Source organism: Felis catus, chromosome D2 (genome assembly GCF_018350175.1).
Source record: "Felis catus isolate Fca126 chromosome D2, F.catus_Fca126_mat1.0, whole genome shotgun sequence".
Lineage (NCBI taxonomy): Eukaryota > Metazoa > Chordata > Mammalia > Carnivora > Felidae > Felis > Felis catus.
In genome coordinates this window covers 65,419,087-65,434,868 of record NC_058378.1, presented here as the reverse complement: position 1 = coordinate 65,434,868, position 15,782 = coordinate 65,419,087, and the positions used below count along the sequence as shown (strand labels likewise).

At 36.6% G+C, this 15,782-nt stretch overlaps 1 long non-coding RNA gene across 1 annotated transcript in view; it reads left to right on the top strand.

The window, feature by feature from the left end:
• The first annotated feature begins 4,053 nt into the window (after positions 1–4,053).
• The window catches only part of LOC123380906, an 87,282-nt gene continuing 75,553 nt past the window's right edge, over positions 4,054–15,782 (top strand). The window contains exon 1 of the long non-coding RNA XR_006587298.1: positions 4,054–5,750. This is a non-coding gene — a long non-coding RNA (uncharacterized LOC123380906). The remainder of the gene's footprint in view (positions 5,751–15,782) is intronic.

The following is a 15,782-nucleotide window of genomic DNA, read 5'->3' as shown; positions in this document are numbered from 1 at the left end:
ATGCACTTCCTATGGAAAGGTCCCATTTTGATAAGAAATGTTGCCTTGGATTAAGGTGAAAATATGGAGACTGTAGGGAAATCATCTGCTATCAAATGGCCTAGGGAGAGACAGCTTTCTTTTCCTAGTCCTGGCTCCTAAATGGCAGGTAGTTCTAGTATCATTTGCTTGGGAACTATTCTCTTAATTCTCATTGGATTCCCATTTAAAGCTCGTCTTTATATCATATGAAATTCCTCACTGGTGATGAGAACCCACCAGTAGAATCTGAATCGATGAAAATTATCTGTAATATACATGTGTCATTTCCTCACTCGGAATGACTACCTTTCCCATTAACCAATGCCTATTGTCATTTTAAAATTAAGCTCTATTGCTTACCCTCTGAATTTTTTTCGTGTCTATTCTCATTCCCAGTGAATTCATATGGTAGACTCTGTTCCACCAAATTGAGTCCTTGATTTTGTGCTACCTATAGTTCTTGCTTGGAATGTCATGGGTAACAATTTGTCCTCCCACACGAACTGAACACTATTCAATAGCAGAGGCAGTGATGTCACATGACGAGTAAAATTGGCTTCAATTAAAATATCAGGCATCTTTGGAACTTTCTGAGAACACTCTATTTTCTATAAATGGCATCTGAAATAAGTATTGTGACCTAATCTACGGGCCATGGTCACAGGAGGTCGAAATATTTGCAACTAAACGTAAGGTATTTGCTTCATTGGTGTCCCTACAGAGTAGCCAGTTAGCTAGCCTTAGATTTAAAATGACGAAGAGAGGAGCTACATAAGGAAACAACAATAAAGACAACAAAGTGCTTGATGATTAGGCAGCAGGGGTTTAAGTGTGCCGGAAAGTGGAGCCGGGGGAGCAGTGGGAGGGGAGAACAGGTGAGAATCACATCTGGATGAAAATCATATATGCCTCCCAATCAATGACAAAGACTGTCGAACATTGACTTCCAAGAAGGGTGCAGAGGTTCCTGGGAGAGAAGCTTTTTGTTGTTGTTGTTCTTGTTGTTGGGAGAGGAGGGATAATTCTAATTACAGCATGGAGTCCCGTCAGTCGGTTGTGTTCCTGTCCACACAGTTCATGTCAAAACTGAATGTGAAACAAAGGTTTTCAAGTTGAAAGCAACAACAAGTAATACAAACGGAATAAAACAGAAATCTCTGGAACACTTTCGGGCATCAGCAGAATTTCTTGAGTGCCACCATCACGGAATATGAGCCACGAGGGAAGAGGAAATATTTCCCTTCCCATAGTAACACACCCTACAGCTGTTGCAGAAACAGAAGACCAGGGTGTTCTTAGAGGAAACAGCAGCACCTGGTGGGCAAGTGATTACTCATCAGGGTATTATAGTCACTTAGGGATTTTATGGAGACCTAGCAGTGGGAGCCAGCGGAAAACTGGCTTTTTTGTGAGCACATTATTCATCAATGTGGGGATCCCAGAGATGTTTCGCTGGGGTAAGGACTTTACAGAGGATCAGAAATCAGAGTCTATGAAAGTTGCTTTACTATTATTACTGTAACCTCACACGCACCACAGTATGTTAAAGCTTAAATCATCTTCGATTTCAGGCCAATCATTTAAACTTTAGAAAAAGAAACAGGGTAAAGAATACAAAACTCTTCTCAGAAGAATAGTTATTTATAACTTTTGAGTATAAAGTAAGAACTAGATCGACTCAGGCTCTTATTATAGAAATTAACAATTCTTACAGATACACCAGAAGTCATTCCAAGAGGATAGTAATTTTGCCTTGGACAATTATTTTAAACATTGATATTACTCAGACAATAATTATGGGGTGTGTGATAAATACGGTGGGACTTTTGTTTTTGTAAGGAAAGCATCTTTTGGACAAGGAAAGAGAGTGAAACTAAGACATGTAATCACTCCATGGAAAATATTCTTGCTTCTTACGTGTGAAATTTCAGATACGGAAGTATTTAATTTTCCCATTAAACCCAGAGATTGGGCTCTGAAGATTTTTAGAAGGAACAAATTCTAGAACTTATTCAGAACAATAACTGAAAAGGGCAGAAAAGGGATGTGAATGAACTATCACTGATGCTTCTAAGAAGTGTGCACGGTTTTTCCCTTTTTAAAGGCAACCCTGTCTTTCCACAAGTACCTGTGGCAGAGAACACAGTTGCAAGATCTATAAGCCTGCTCCCACAACCACATTTTCACCATCATTGGTATCATGAACATTTAACTCAGTACTTAGTATTTGCCAAGCACTGTGTCGAATGATCTACTTATTCATTTATTTGATTCTCTAAACAACCCAATGAATTCAGTAGCTTTAATCCCAGTTTTCAGAAGAGAACGTTCAAATAAATAACATGTACAAGTTCATAGATGTGAGAAGTGGCAAAGCTAGGTTCTGAACTCAGGTATTCTGACCACAGAACCTGTCTTATTGATGAGTGCTTTATCCTGCCTCCCAACAGCTCCTGGTTAATTAAATCCAAGTATTATTTATGTCTATCTTGGAGGAATAATGGAATTCATCTTTCTTGGTTTATATTTGTCTAGATAAGGGATCCTGCTCTTGCCCCTCAAGGAGAGTCATAGCTAAGCTGTTCACAAACTTGCTTCAAGTGAAAACAAACAAACAAACAAACAGTGGTCAACCAAAACGGTTTCTCTGCATTTCTGAAATGACCAGTTACTTCCATATAACTGCAAAGCTACGATGCCTCCGCTAGGTGGGGGGATATTAACCCCCTTTGATGTCAGAGTGAGTAGCAGTGTCCCATGTGTTTAAAATGGTCTTTTCTATCCTGTTAGTATTTACAAATTTGAACGACAGTCTCCTATCTTCCTCAGTGCTGTCGTAATCTCCCCACCCTCACATCCCCAGCTATCATCATTTTTGAGAATCTAGCAACTATGTAAGTTTGATTAACTGAACTCACAATTTCTACCTCAGGAAGAACTTACTTACTTTGTTTGTTTTGTCACAATCTCAAACTCAGTTTACCATTATGCAACTTCCTTCCCTCTCTGTCTCCCTGCTTCTCTACATTCTTCTTTCTATCCTTTCTTATTCCCTTCCTTCAAAAGGCAAAGTGTGTGCCAAGGACTGGTAGAAACTGGAGTTTTGATGAAGAAAAATCTGTATTCTTTGCATCTGACAATGTAATAGGAGGGAATCAACACAGACGTCCATTACTGTAAACGCAGCAAAGACATTGTGTAATGGGAACTCAGAAGGAGTAAACGCAGTGGTAGCTTGGTAAACCAGATCTCTGAGAGGAAAAAACAATGTGTAGCGTTTACCAATTTCCAAGTTGTGAATATTTTCACCCTGAAAGTCCTCAAACTATCAAAATCACATCACTGATGGTGAAGTTGGAAAGAGATATAAATGTTTTGTTCTCATGAGCCTGTAGAAGTCACTTCTATCATGCTTTTAGCTGTAGCTGGTTAAACAGCTCCGAGCCTTAGAGAAAGCTGTCACATTGGAGTTGAGATTAGATTTGTTTCTCATGTCTCCTAAACTCTTAACTCCTTGATCTGTGTCTTTACATCCTTTTATCCCCACCTCACTCCTGTTTATTATAAATACATGTTAATTTCACTAGTTTAATATAGATACATATCTATGACTAGGCTGAACTAGGAAACCTAAGGATAGATACATATATAGAGAGATATGGATATAAATATAGATATATATTCCCAAGAGAAAATATTTACAAGCATCCCTAAACTACTGTATTGGTGCATGAAATGATAAAACTTGTTTGATATCCACTCATGAGTTCCATATTAATTCACTTTCTTTGGTCTCTCATTACCATTCTGCATCCCCTCCTTCCTCCCTTCTTAACTCCTTGTTTCTTTAATATGTATTTTTTAGTCTGAGAGAGAGAGAGAGAGAGAGAGAGAGAGAGAGAATGAGAGAGAGGCAGAGAGAAAGAGAGAGAGAATCTCAAGCAGGCTCCACACTCAGCACAGAGCCCAAACTCTGGGATCATGACCTGAGCCAAAATCAAGTCGGTGGCTAAACGACTGAGCCACCTGGCACCCCAACTCCCTGTTTCTTTATAATTTCTTTATAATTACATGGCAAATATGTACCATGACTCTGCAGCCACCGGTTCCACCTCTGAGCCCTTTATTCTCATAAAACAACTCCCATTCCTTCTCTTCTGGGCTCAGGTTCAAACAACACAAAGCTCTCCTTTTTTGGAAGGGGCCACAAAATGCCACTTCTGCATCTTTAACAACCTGGTGAACTTTTTCCATGTGTGCTCCTAGTCTCGTTTATTTCTGACTTCTCTGAAACTTTGTTCCGGGATTTGTCAATATTCTCTCTCTTATATCATCAACACTCCTGTTTTTTTTTTTTTGTTGTTGTTTTTATTAGTTATTTCCCCCACCTATAAACAAGCTTGGCTTTTTTCTCCTGTGAGGGATTTTCTCCGATTGGATACATCCTCAAGAAAGCTTGTTTCTTTCCTACGGTGTATACTTTTCAGGAGAGTTTCATAGACTATTTTCCTCTCTTTCTCCTTTTAACATTAATCCCTTACTTTCTCACCAGGCTTTATCTGCACTCCTCTGTGATCAACTGATTTCTTGAAGGGCCCAAGGTGCGGCCTAAGGAGGCACTCCTGAGACTTTTCCGCCAGGATGAGTGTTGATTGGCTCTTTGCAGCTCTTTTCCTTGACAAGTGCTCTCCACTGCCATTTTGCCCTCCTACATCTCTGACTGCATTTCTGTTTTGTTCTGTGGCTTCCTTTCCCATCCCCACTCCATAAACATTTCCTCCTTTAGCTCCTCTTTGTGGCAATTGTATTTACTCTATAATTCTAAGACAGAAGCTCTACAGACTTTTTAATGTTTGACATTAGACATTTAACCGAAGGCATTCTAGTGGGTGTGAGGTAGAGATCATGCGTCTCCACTGATGACTAATGATGTTGAATACTTTTTCATGCACATCTTAATGCCAGTTTTATTTAAGGATATGTAAATATGCCTCTTTGAATTGTCTTTTCAAGTCTTTTGGCCATCTCATATTGTATACTTTGTATTTCTTTACTGAGCACTGGAGGAGTGCTTTTCTACTTTCTGGATGACAGCCTTTTGACAGATGTAGGTCTTTCTTTTCAGTGCCTTGCCTACTCCTTTTCAATGGTGTCTCTTGAGAACGTTGATGTTTTCATGTTGATGCAGTCTAATTTATTTTAACTTATGGCAGTTCTATTTTATCCAGATAAGTAAAGATATTCTCTTGCAGGATTGTAAAGTTAGTTTCCTGTGGTATTCCCTGGGCGTTTGGAAATGTAGGATTTATATTCATGTCTATGATGTGTCCCCTATTAATTTTTGAGTGTAACGTCAGGTAGTGGCTGAGGTTTATTTTTGATCCCTAGGAATATTGAATTCTTCTGGCACCGTAAGTTAAAAACTATTTTCCCCTTTGAATTGTTGTGGAGGAGGTCATCTGTAGATGTGACCTCTGGGTGACCTGAAAGCTGGCCCCGGGCAGTCAGAGGCTCCTCACCCGCCCCCTCACCTGTCTTTGGAACTTTTGCTCTGCCCATTGTTCCCACGTGGGAGCTGTTTACAAGGATGCAGCCTTAAGAGAGTGAGGTATTGTGGAGACAGCTGGGCGGGAGGCACGGCTGACCCCAGTTAAGGTCTATTTATGAAGTTGTAAGATTCTGGAGAGCATACAGGGAGATCTACTCATCTTACTGCCAAGAGAAGCCCGGTAAGTTCCCTGGTTTTTTCTAATTTTTTTTTCTTTTTATGTTTTCTTTTATTTCTGAGAGACAGAGAGAGACAGCATGAGTGGGCGAGGGGCAGAGAGAGGGAGACACAGAATTCGAAGCAGGCTCCAGGCTCCGAGCTGTCACCACAGAGCCCGACTCGGGGCTGCAACCCACAAACCATGAGATCGCGACCTGAGCCAGAGTTGGACGCCCAACCGACTGGGCCACCCAGGAGCCCCAAGTTCCCTTGTTTTTTAAGGCTGTCACCTACCAATGTGAAATGGCCAGCCTTGTTTTCAGTGGCTCCTTACCCTCCAGGTATGGGTTGGGGCAGGGGGCGGGGCCAGTTTGTGAACCGACAGCTGTTTGGCATCTTTTAAAAAGCAGACCTCGGTGCGATCATTCCTTGCGTCCCCCTGGTCTATTTTTCTGTCCTTACTAACAAATTATTTTGTTCATGATGGCATTACATGAATCTTGAAATTAGATAGTGTAAATCCCCCGATTTTGTGCTTCTTTTTCAAGGTTAATTTGGGAGTTCTAGGTTCTTTCATTTTCCATATAAATTTTATAATAAATTTGTCAATATTGATGGGGAAAAAAAAGCCTGCTGGGATTTGAATGAGATTAAATTTAATCTTGAGATCAAATAGCAGAGAATTGACATCTTAACAATATGGAATCTTTCATTGCATTAATAGGGATTATCTTTATGTGTATTCCTACCTGCTTTAGTTTCTTCCAGCAATGTTTCATCTTTTCTCCAGTGTAGAATTCCTGCACATCTTTTATTATATTCATCCTAAGTATTTGATGTTGTCTAAGTAATGACAACCCATGTATTTCAATTTAATATCCCAATTATTATTGCTAGTCTACAGAGATAAATTTATACTGATTAATTACTTTATTTCTTGTGACTTTCGTAAATGCACTTAAGTTGTGGAATTTTTTTGGACCTTCCTTAAGGTTTTTCACATAAATAGCTACTGCCTGAAAAATATATTTTACTTGTTTCTTTCCTGTCTTTTAAACTTTTTTGTTATACGTAAACCCTTTGTGTAATGTTTAAAAGACATGATGAAAGTGAACATCCTTGCTGTGTTCCCAATCAGAAGAACACTTCTAATATTTTATCATTAAATATTATGTTGGCTGTAGGTCATACATATGTGTGCTTTATGAGATTGAGCAAGTTTCTTTTTATTCTGACTTGCTGAGGTTTCTTTTTTTATCACAAATGTGTGTTGACGTTTTCAAATGCTTTTTCTACATCTACTGAGCTGGTATTTTCATATACACTTTATTCTGCTAATGCAGTAAGCTATATTTATCTAATTACAAATATTAACTTTGCATTCCTGGTATAAATTTTTTTCAGTTTTGTATAATGTTCATTTGATATGTTACTATTTTGTTGAGAATTCTGCATTTAAATTCATGATGAATATTGGCTTGTAATTTTATTTTCTTATAATGTTGTCTGGCTTTGGCATCAAAGTTATTCTATTATCTGGCCTCATAAAAATGAGTTGGAAATGGTTCTTACTCTTCTATATTTTTGGAATAATTTATTTAGAATTGGTGTTATTTCTTCTATAAATATTTAATGCCAAATTCTGGTGAAGCTATCTGGGCTGGGCTGGTAATTTTAATTGTGGGGCACTCTTTGAATACAAATGTAGTTTATTTAATAAGTATTAAGCTACTCAGATTGTGTATTTGTGTGTCAGTTTCAAAATTAAACCTTAGAGAATATAACTGAATTTTCTAAAACTTTACAGTTAAGAAAACACAACTTCATTTTAAGACCAAAAAAAAAAAATGGACATTTTGAAAATGACAATTTTATGATGTATTTATCTAGAAAGCCTTTATTATGCCAAATAGAGGTGGACACAGATAATGCCATATTTCCCAAGGGAAGAGGAAATATATAAAATGTAAAACTCCCCAGAGTTCCCACAAGTAATCAGTCACTGACATGATGCCTCCTTTGGACAGACCTCGATATAAATGTCAAGAAGCATCCAGCCTGCCTGGTGAGACTTTAGCTGAGCCTGACAAATAACACCAGGCTAATGTACAAGTAAGCATGTCCATATGTTTGAGATGCAGTCAAATATTAGCATAGTTAAACAACTGAGGAATGGAAAGAAAAACTTGATGCACCTGCTGCTATTTCAAAAAACAAAATCATTTTACCAAATCGTTACGCCCTAGTTGTGGCCTTTACCTCCTTTAACATAAAGCAGCTCTCCAGCTACTATATATATTTGACAGCATCTAAATGTTTTTTAATCTTATTTATTCTTTTAAAAGAATCAGATATAATTCAGATATGATCATTGGAAATAGTTTAGAGAACACAAAAAAGGAGACAACAAACAAACGAAAGCCCTCAAAATCTTACTTTCACAGTTAATGCCAGAATATTTACTTAATAAAAGCATATGTTTATAATTAATAAATAGTATCATACTGCATTCATATTATATATTTTTATTAGTACGATATAATTTTCCCATTCAAGGTAGACATTTTTGATTTTTTTTTTTTTTTTTGAGAGAGAACGAACATGATGGGGTGGGGGGCACAGGGAGCGGGCAAGAGAGAATCTTAAGCAGGCTCCATGCCTAAAATGGAGCCCCATATGGGACTCTATCTCACCACCCTGAGATCATCACCTGAGCCAGAATTGAGAGATGCTTAACCAACTGAGCCACCTAGGCACACCAGAATTTCTTAATAACATAATATTATGACATCTTATAGCTACACTAGAATTTTGTGTAAATTTATATATTTGTGTAAATCTATATATTTTATTTGCAGAAAATCTATATAATTCGTTGCTAGATTTTCTTATTATTTTGATAGATTCCTATAAAATTAAATAATAGGTCAAATGGTATAGAGTTTCTTAAGGCTGTTGGTAGAATACGCCTGGTTTGTTTCCTACAGAGCAATGGGAATATTTAAATTCACAGTATGGATAAATGGAAGTACCATTTACTTGCATGCTTGTAAGTGATCAATTTGTAAAAAACCTTTGCACTCTTGATAGATAAATATACCACTATTTTAACTCTTTAAATATTCATAAAATTAATTTTTATTAATTTTTTAATTTAGTATAAAATGTATACTAAAATACATTTTTAGTATATTTTATTTATATGTACTTTTTTTGTTAATCACATTATTCCCTTTCCTACTTACCTATTGACATTTTAGTAAATAATACTTGTTGATATGTAAGCTCTTTAGAGAATAATCAATTTTTTTCTATAATATTTTAGTAAATATTCTTCTTGGCTTTAATTGCCATTTAATTTAGTTTATGTGTTTTGATATGAGAATAATTATGGCAGCATTTAAATTTTTCAATTTCTTTCTTCTGGTTTACTTAATTGCATGTATTTTTAGAAAATTCCTGATAGTTATGAAAGCAATGTATCTATATGTTGGTGAGAGTTTTACAGGTTTTTTTTAATGTTTAAAATTCAATCCATCTGGTATTTATTTTGGTCTACTAAGCCTTATTATAAAGGAATTTATCTTTTCATTCCCATTATTAAGTTCAAGACTTAGTAGCTAATACAGCAGAACTTAATAGGTAATGAAGTTGATCAGTGTATCTTGTTTTCACTCTTTCTTTAAAAATATTAGTTGTGTTTCTCCTATATCTTAGAAGGGCACTCATTTCCAGCTCTTAGTACATGAAAATTAGTGATTGCATATTTCTGTAGTACAAGATAAAGAAAGTACATTTCTACAGGGTAGGCTGGAGAACAAACATAGAAGAGAGAAAGAGAGAAGAGTATTTGAGCTAATGAGGGAACAATAGAAAGTTTATTTTCAGAAGTGATCTTGGAGCTGCTGTTCAGAGCTTTGCCCAAACAAGTACTATATATGATTTGAATCTCATCAATATGAAACTGTCAGCAAATCAAGAATGTGGAAGGCTTTTTAGAACAATGACCTGGAGTTATCAAAGTATTCAATATTACAAGCAATGTAGGATGCTCATGATCTAGTTGAGACTGCAAAGACGAAAAGGATATAACTGGCAAATTAAGCATGTGAATTTTTACTGGATCTTGAATTTAAAAAAAAAATGGGGGCACCCAGGTGGCTCAGTCAGTTAAGTATCTGACTCTTGATCTTGATTCGGGTCATGATCTCATAGTTTCGTGAGTTTGGGCCCCACATCAGGCTCTGCGCTGGCAGGGCAGAGCCTGCTTAGGATTCCCTCTCTCTTCTCTCTCTGCCTCTCTCTCACTTGCACTATGTCTCTCTCTCAAAATTAAAAAAAAAACATTAAAAAATTAAAAAATAAGGTTTTTCAGACAACTGGAAATGGAAAATCGATGGAATATCATAGGATAGAGTTGAATTAACGTTGATCTTTTCATGTATGGTAGTTGTGTTGTGGTCTTGTAGGAGAATATCCTTGACATCAAGAGATAGAGTCTGCGGTATTCTTCTTGAGATGCACATTTGGAGGTGTTGCTATGGATACACCCTATTGTTGAATGGTTTAGTATATGGAGCCTGTGTACAGGGAGAGAATGGAGCAGTCAGTAAGTATGAGCATGCGAATTGTAATTATTCTGTAACTTTTTTTATCAGTTTAAAAAGTTTCTGAACACATGCATACATACACATATAAGGATAATAGCACCAAACTGTTATCACAGGCATGTCATGAGCAAGAATTGTGCTGGTTCATGGAAATAGCTTACTAATATTTAATACATGTTCGTAAATGTTAACAGAGAACCTTCATACAAGAATATTGAGAATAGATTTTCTAATGGATGATGTTGATGACGGTGGTGGCAGTGGTGGTGTTGGTTGAGTTCAAACCTCCATCCAATGCCCATATCTTTCTAAAGCAATTCTGGTATATGGTTTCCTCACTTATGTTTGAATGTCTCCAGTAAGAGTACCTCATTATTATTTAATTGCTATCCTTGCATAAACCCATTCTTCATGCCGTTTTAAATGCCTTCTCTTTCATGAGGTATTAAAAGCATTCTTCTCAATTGAGATTATATTTTTCTTTTGAATTCTGCAAACTAACTTATTGCTTATATTATTGATCTGGGCATTTAGATGTGCCCTGCTCCCCTGCCTCTGACTACTGTATAATAGTTCGCAGCATTCAGTTCAGTACCCATTTGTAGTATGAATGCAAATACAGTTTTAGAGCCTAAAGAAAAATGCAGCTTAAGAAGAACAATCGATACTATGTCAGGTGTTGCTCTTTAAGATTCTGCCCCATTGTGAAAGTAGAGTTTTCCTAAAAAGTCTGAAATCTAAAGTGAGAAAAAATCATATGACTTTAAAGATCCCTCTGATTGCACTCTACAACCCAGAGTACGAAGAAGGACTGACTATTTCTGTGTACTTTGAATTCTAATATTCCTTGCCTACTTCCTAAGTGCACAGATATTTTCTATAATAAAAATTGGCCCCAGAATAGGATTAATGTAGATGAGATTCCCTCAAACACAATACCAACTATGATCCATTCAATTTAAGTTTCTACTTCCATGGGATTTGCAAGGAAAGGAATTTAATTTTTTCTGAAGACAAATGTATTAATATTTAATAAAAACAAAGTCAGATGACAGTGTTATTAAAAAATAAGAAATGTACATAACATCTTCCTATATTTGAATAAGACAACTGAATTGAGCAGCATTAACTCCTAGACATGAAATGAGATGTGGGTAGGCAGAAAAATTTCAGGCAGAAAAAAATGCTTATCGCACTAAAGTGCTGAATGGATTCATGTTATGGAAATAAATCACACATTCAGTTCTTAAAAGGTTGTTCTTTCAGATATTGGTGAATATGGATGTGGTTACCAATGGCCTAGGAAATTGGCAAATGTGTTTAGGATGAGTTACCCAACATCACTCAAATAAAGGCTATAAAATACATAGTGGACAATTAACTTTTTTCCATCTCTAATCCTTTGCATTCTGACTTCTCTCCTAATTTGTATAGTTTACTGTTAGGTGGTTCCAAGTTGGGCCTGGCCTTGCAGAGTATTCTGAACCTTTGCTATAGTACTCAATTCAGAAATTGGCATGTAAGACAAGTCAGCACATCCAGATTTCTCTCTGAGACTTAGGTCAATCAGGTAGTTGTATTAACTACGATAGGCTGCAGCAATAACTTGAACCTGACATTTCAGAAGCTTGGCAAAACAGAGTTACGGGGCAAGAGAAGTCTAATTTGGGTTGGCTTACACTTTTGCTTGTGACTTCACCATACGAAACACGTGGCCTTTTAGGTCACTGCACCACCAAGGAGGGAGGCTGTAAGACACAGAAAAATACTTTTAAGAATAAGGCCTGAATGGATATAGACGATTTTCTTCCACAACTCATTGGCTGGAGCTCAATCACATGGTTCTAATAATATGAAAATGAGGCTAGACAATGAGTCTTCCTGTCTACAATAGGGGGAAGTGGTGTACGAAAAATGTTTCTCTCATTGCTCTTCCCACAGAGATTAATAGTCTTGTAAAATATGAGCCCAGGTAATTAATGTCCATTTTTTCCCACCAAATATGGAGGGAAGAAAGCCTTCAAAAAAATAAAAGCAGACAAAGAGACATTGTCCTGATTATATCATTTTAATCTTACATACAACTTCATAATTGACTCCTTTTTCTAAGTATTGTTTCTAAGTACAGTTTTGATTTCTCCTTCTTACAACCAAGAGTCGTCCCTAATTTAAAGCTTTTAGACTAAGGAGGCTAATGCTTCCTAAAATTAGGTTTATTAATCAATCCATAGGAAATAATTAATTTAAAATTATATCCTTAACACTGTAGTGTACCTGGTAAACTTCTACTCATCTGTCAAGTTTTATTCCACTGTCATTTCCTCAATAAAGTGTCTTTATCACATTCTGTGGTGGATCACAGCTCCATTAATTTACATACTTCTCATGGGCAGCATGGCATGAAAAATAAAAATATAGGCGCTGAATAGACTCCCTGGATGCCAACTCTGGCCCTTCCAATTGTCAGCTCTGCAGCGCTGGCATTGTGTTGAATCCCTTTTTGCCCCAGATTCTACTGGCTGTAAAGTAGGTTTAATATAAAGTTATTTTAAGGAAAAAAGGAGTTAATATTTAGAAAGATAAGCAATAGTAGCACACTTCAGGCAAGCCTTAATAAATGGTAGATATTTTACTGCTGTCATTATTATTTTACTTTTATTAGGCTGTGAACTCCTTAATAACAAAGACAGTGCTTATTAACTGAATGTTTCAACAGTGTTCGAAACATGCTTTGTATTTAGAGAATACTCGTGAAACTTTAGTTGAAAGGATCACACTAATAGTAACTACTTAGTAATAATTATAACAACAACTAGCATTATTAAGCCCTTACTATGTGCCAATCATGGTCCAAGTGCTGTGTGCATACCAACTCATATAATTAACAACAACCCAAAAAAGGAGTATATCACCATAGAATATATAAACTCTAATGGTTTAAAAATCTAAGACTTTATTTATCATTTGCAAAAATTTCACTTGGATGTTGCTCATTGATGAGGACTCCTAGGCGCACTTCTAACAGTACTGACTCAGGGCTCCAGGCTTTGAACTTGGTACTCCACGTCTTTAACAAGGGCTTCTAAGATCACTCTGGAAGATTACTTTTACACCTATTCCATCAATCTATTGACCAACACTTGTCACCTGATTGTACCATTATGAAAATAAATGAAAAACCAAGCTTCATTTGTGATTATTAGTAAAATGAAAGCATCTGATTAACAAGACATTTTAAAAATTGATTTGAGGGGGAGACAAGATTAACACTCAAACAAATGAAAAACAAAGATCGTTATAACTCCACTCAAGAACTTGAATGTACCCTGCAGGATGAGAAAAGGTTGGATTGGTGGGAAAAAAAGGGGAAGGCATTTCAGGTGATGTGTGTGGTGCAACTAAAGGTGTAGAGGAAGACTTAGCAGGTAAACTTCCTGTCAGAAAAACCCAGACCCAGCACATGTAAACCCAGCAATGAACACAGCACACAACCATCACATCCATGCAGCAAATAATATGTGCATCCTTCTTTCTAGAGAACCCTTTGGACATAGGGCTAAGAGTATTTCTTGGTACAGTTTGAAATGGACTCATTGGATCTGGTTGTCAGGTAAACAGGTTTTTTATATCTGAATCATCTCCTCCTCCTCCTCCTCCTCCTCCTCCTCCTCCTCTCCTCCTCTTCAAATGACTATATACAAGATGGTCTACTGATCTGGGTAAGGGTGTTATTGTTGGCAACATTTTCTGATAATTTCAACCTGTTGCACCAATTCTGAGTCCTAATTGTTTTCACAAAGTTTAGTGTTGCCCCCTCACCTAGACTATACTTCATTTGAAAATAGAGACATGAGTCATTCCACAGTCCTAAGCACAGTGCAGTAAGCACAATCATTTAAATAATACTTCTTTATCTCTTGATTCACTAGTTATTTTTATAGATTCCTGGCACCACAGTTCTTTTTTAATCTCTGTACATAGGCTTCTAAAGAGAAAGACATAATCTCCAAATCCTATTTATCTATATATCTGTCTTTATGTATTTTTCCCTATTTTTTTCATCTTTTCTACTGGTGAAGCAACAAAAGGCTAAGTAGTGACATTTCAAGTAATGGACCTGTCTTGGTCCCTATACTCCATCTTGTGAGATATGGGGCACAGCTGACCATGAGCAAATGATTGCTATTTCCTACTTTACCCTGTTCATACAACCATCAGTAACTCACATTTTATTGAATATGTTGTCCCAGAAACATATGTTATTCCTTCACTCTTCTGCCACATTTGGAGGCTGGGTACCATGTTAGCTTGTGTGGGTGTCCAAGCTTGGCTTAAAATTCTAGTGCTTTCTCTCTTCAAGTTCTAAGGCATTTGAGGGAAGTGTAATAGCTTCCTAGGAATGCATCTGCCAAGTAAGGGGATTAACTAAGCAAAGAAATAGAAATGACATATCATGAAAAACCCAATTCAGGTCCAATTGAGGTGTCTCTAATAAGCATCTTTTAAGAATAAATTTCTAATACATATTACATTTGTATCTTAAAGTAAGTGGTTATGGAGATGAATAGATTGCTCTATGCGATGAAATAATTTGCATAGAATAAGTTTCACTCTTAATCTGAAATATGTTTCCTCTGAGGTCCAAAATAGGTTGGTTCACAGTGTTCTACTCTTCAAAGAATTGTATCTTTAGGCTTCTGGATAAAAAAAATGAGATCTATATTTCCTTTAATAAGTCAATAAGGTCTGACTGAGGGCATCAGAATTGAACTTGGGGACCTAGTGTTGAAAATTTATGATCTAGACTGGAGGTGTATTTTATCTTCACTAATGCTGGCAAAAACAAAGTCATGAGGAGATGATAACAAATTGGATAAATAATGCAACGTTGTTCCAAGGAACAAGATTTGACAACCAGCTTAAGTAGATGGGACTAATGAAAAGCCTATAACTGCAGGGGCTCTGGAGCTAGAAGATACCATTGCACTAATTTTCTTCATTGCATGAGGGTTCAGGGTTGCAGCATTAAGCTAATGGATAAATCAGGCAGTGGATAAGAAGAAATAGCAAGAAAAGGGCAGAATTAGAATAAAGACTTTTCAGAAAAGAAAGGAAATGAGTTAGGAGGCTGCTGAAGTTTGCCTTTTCCCCCAGTGTGTGCATGGGTTTGTACAGTAGTCCCCCATTATCCACTGAGGATACATTCCAAGACTCCCAATGGATGCCTAAAACCTCAGATAGTACCAAACCTTATATTTATGTTTTTCCTATGCATATATACCTATGGAAAAGTTTAATTTATAAATTAGTCATAGTAACAGGTTAACAATGATAACTAATAAAATAATTTTAACGATACACTGTAATAAAAGTTATGTGAGTGTGGTCTCTCTCTCACACACACACAATTCCTCATTGTACTGTACTTACCCTTCTTGCAATGG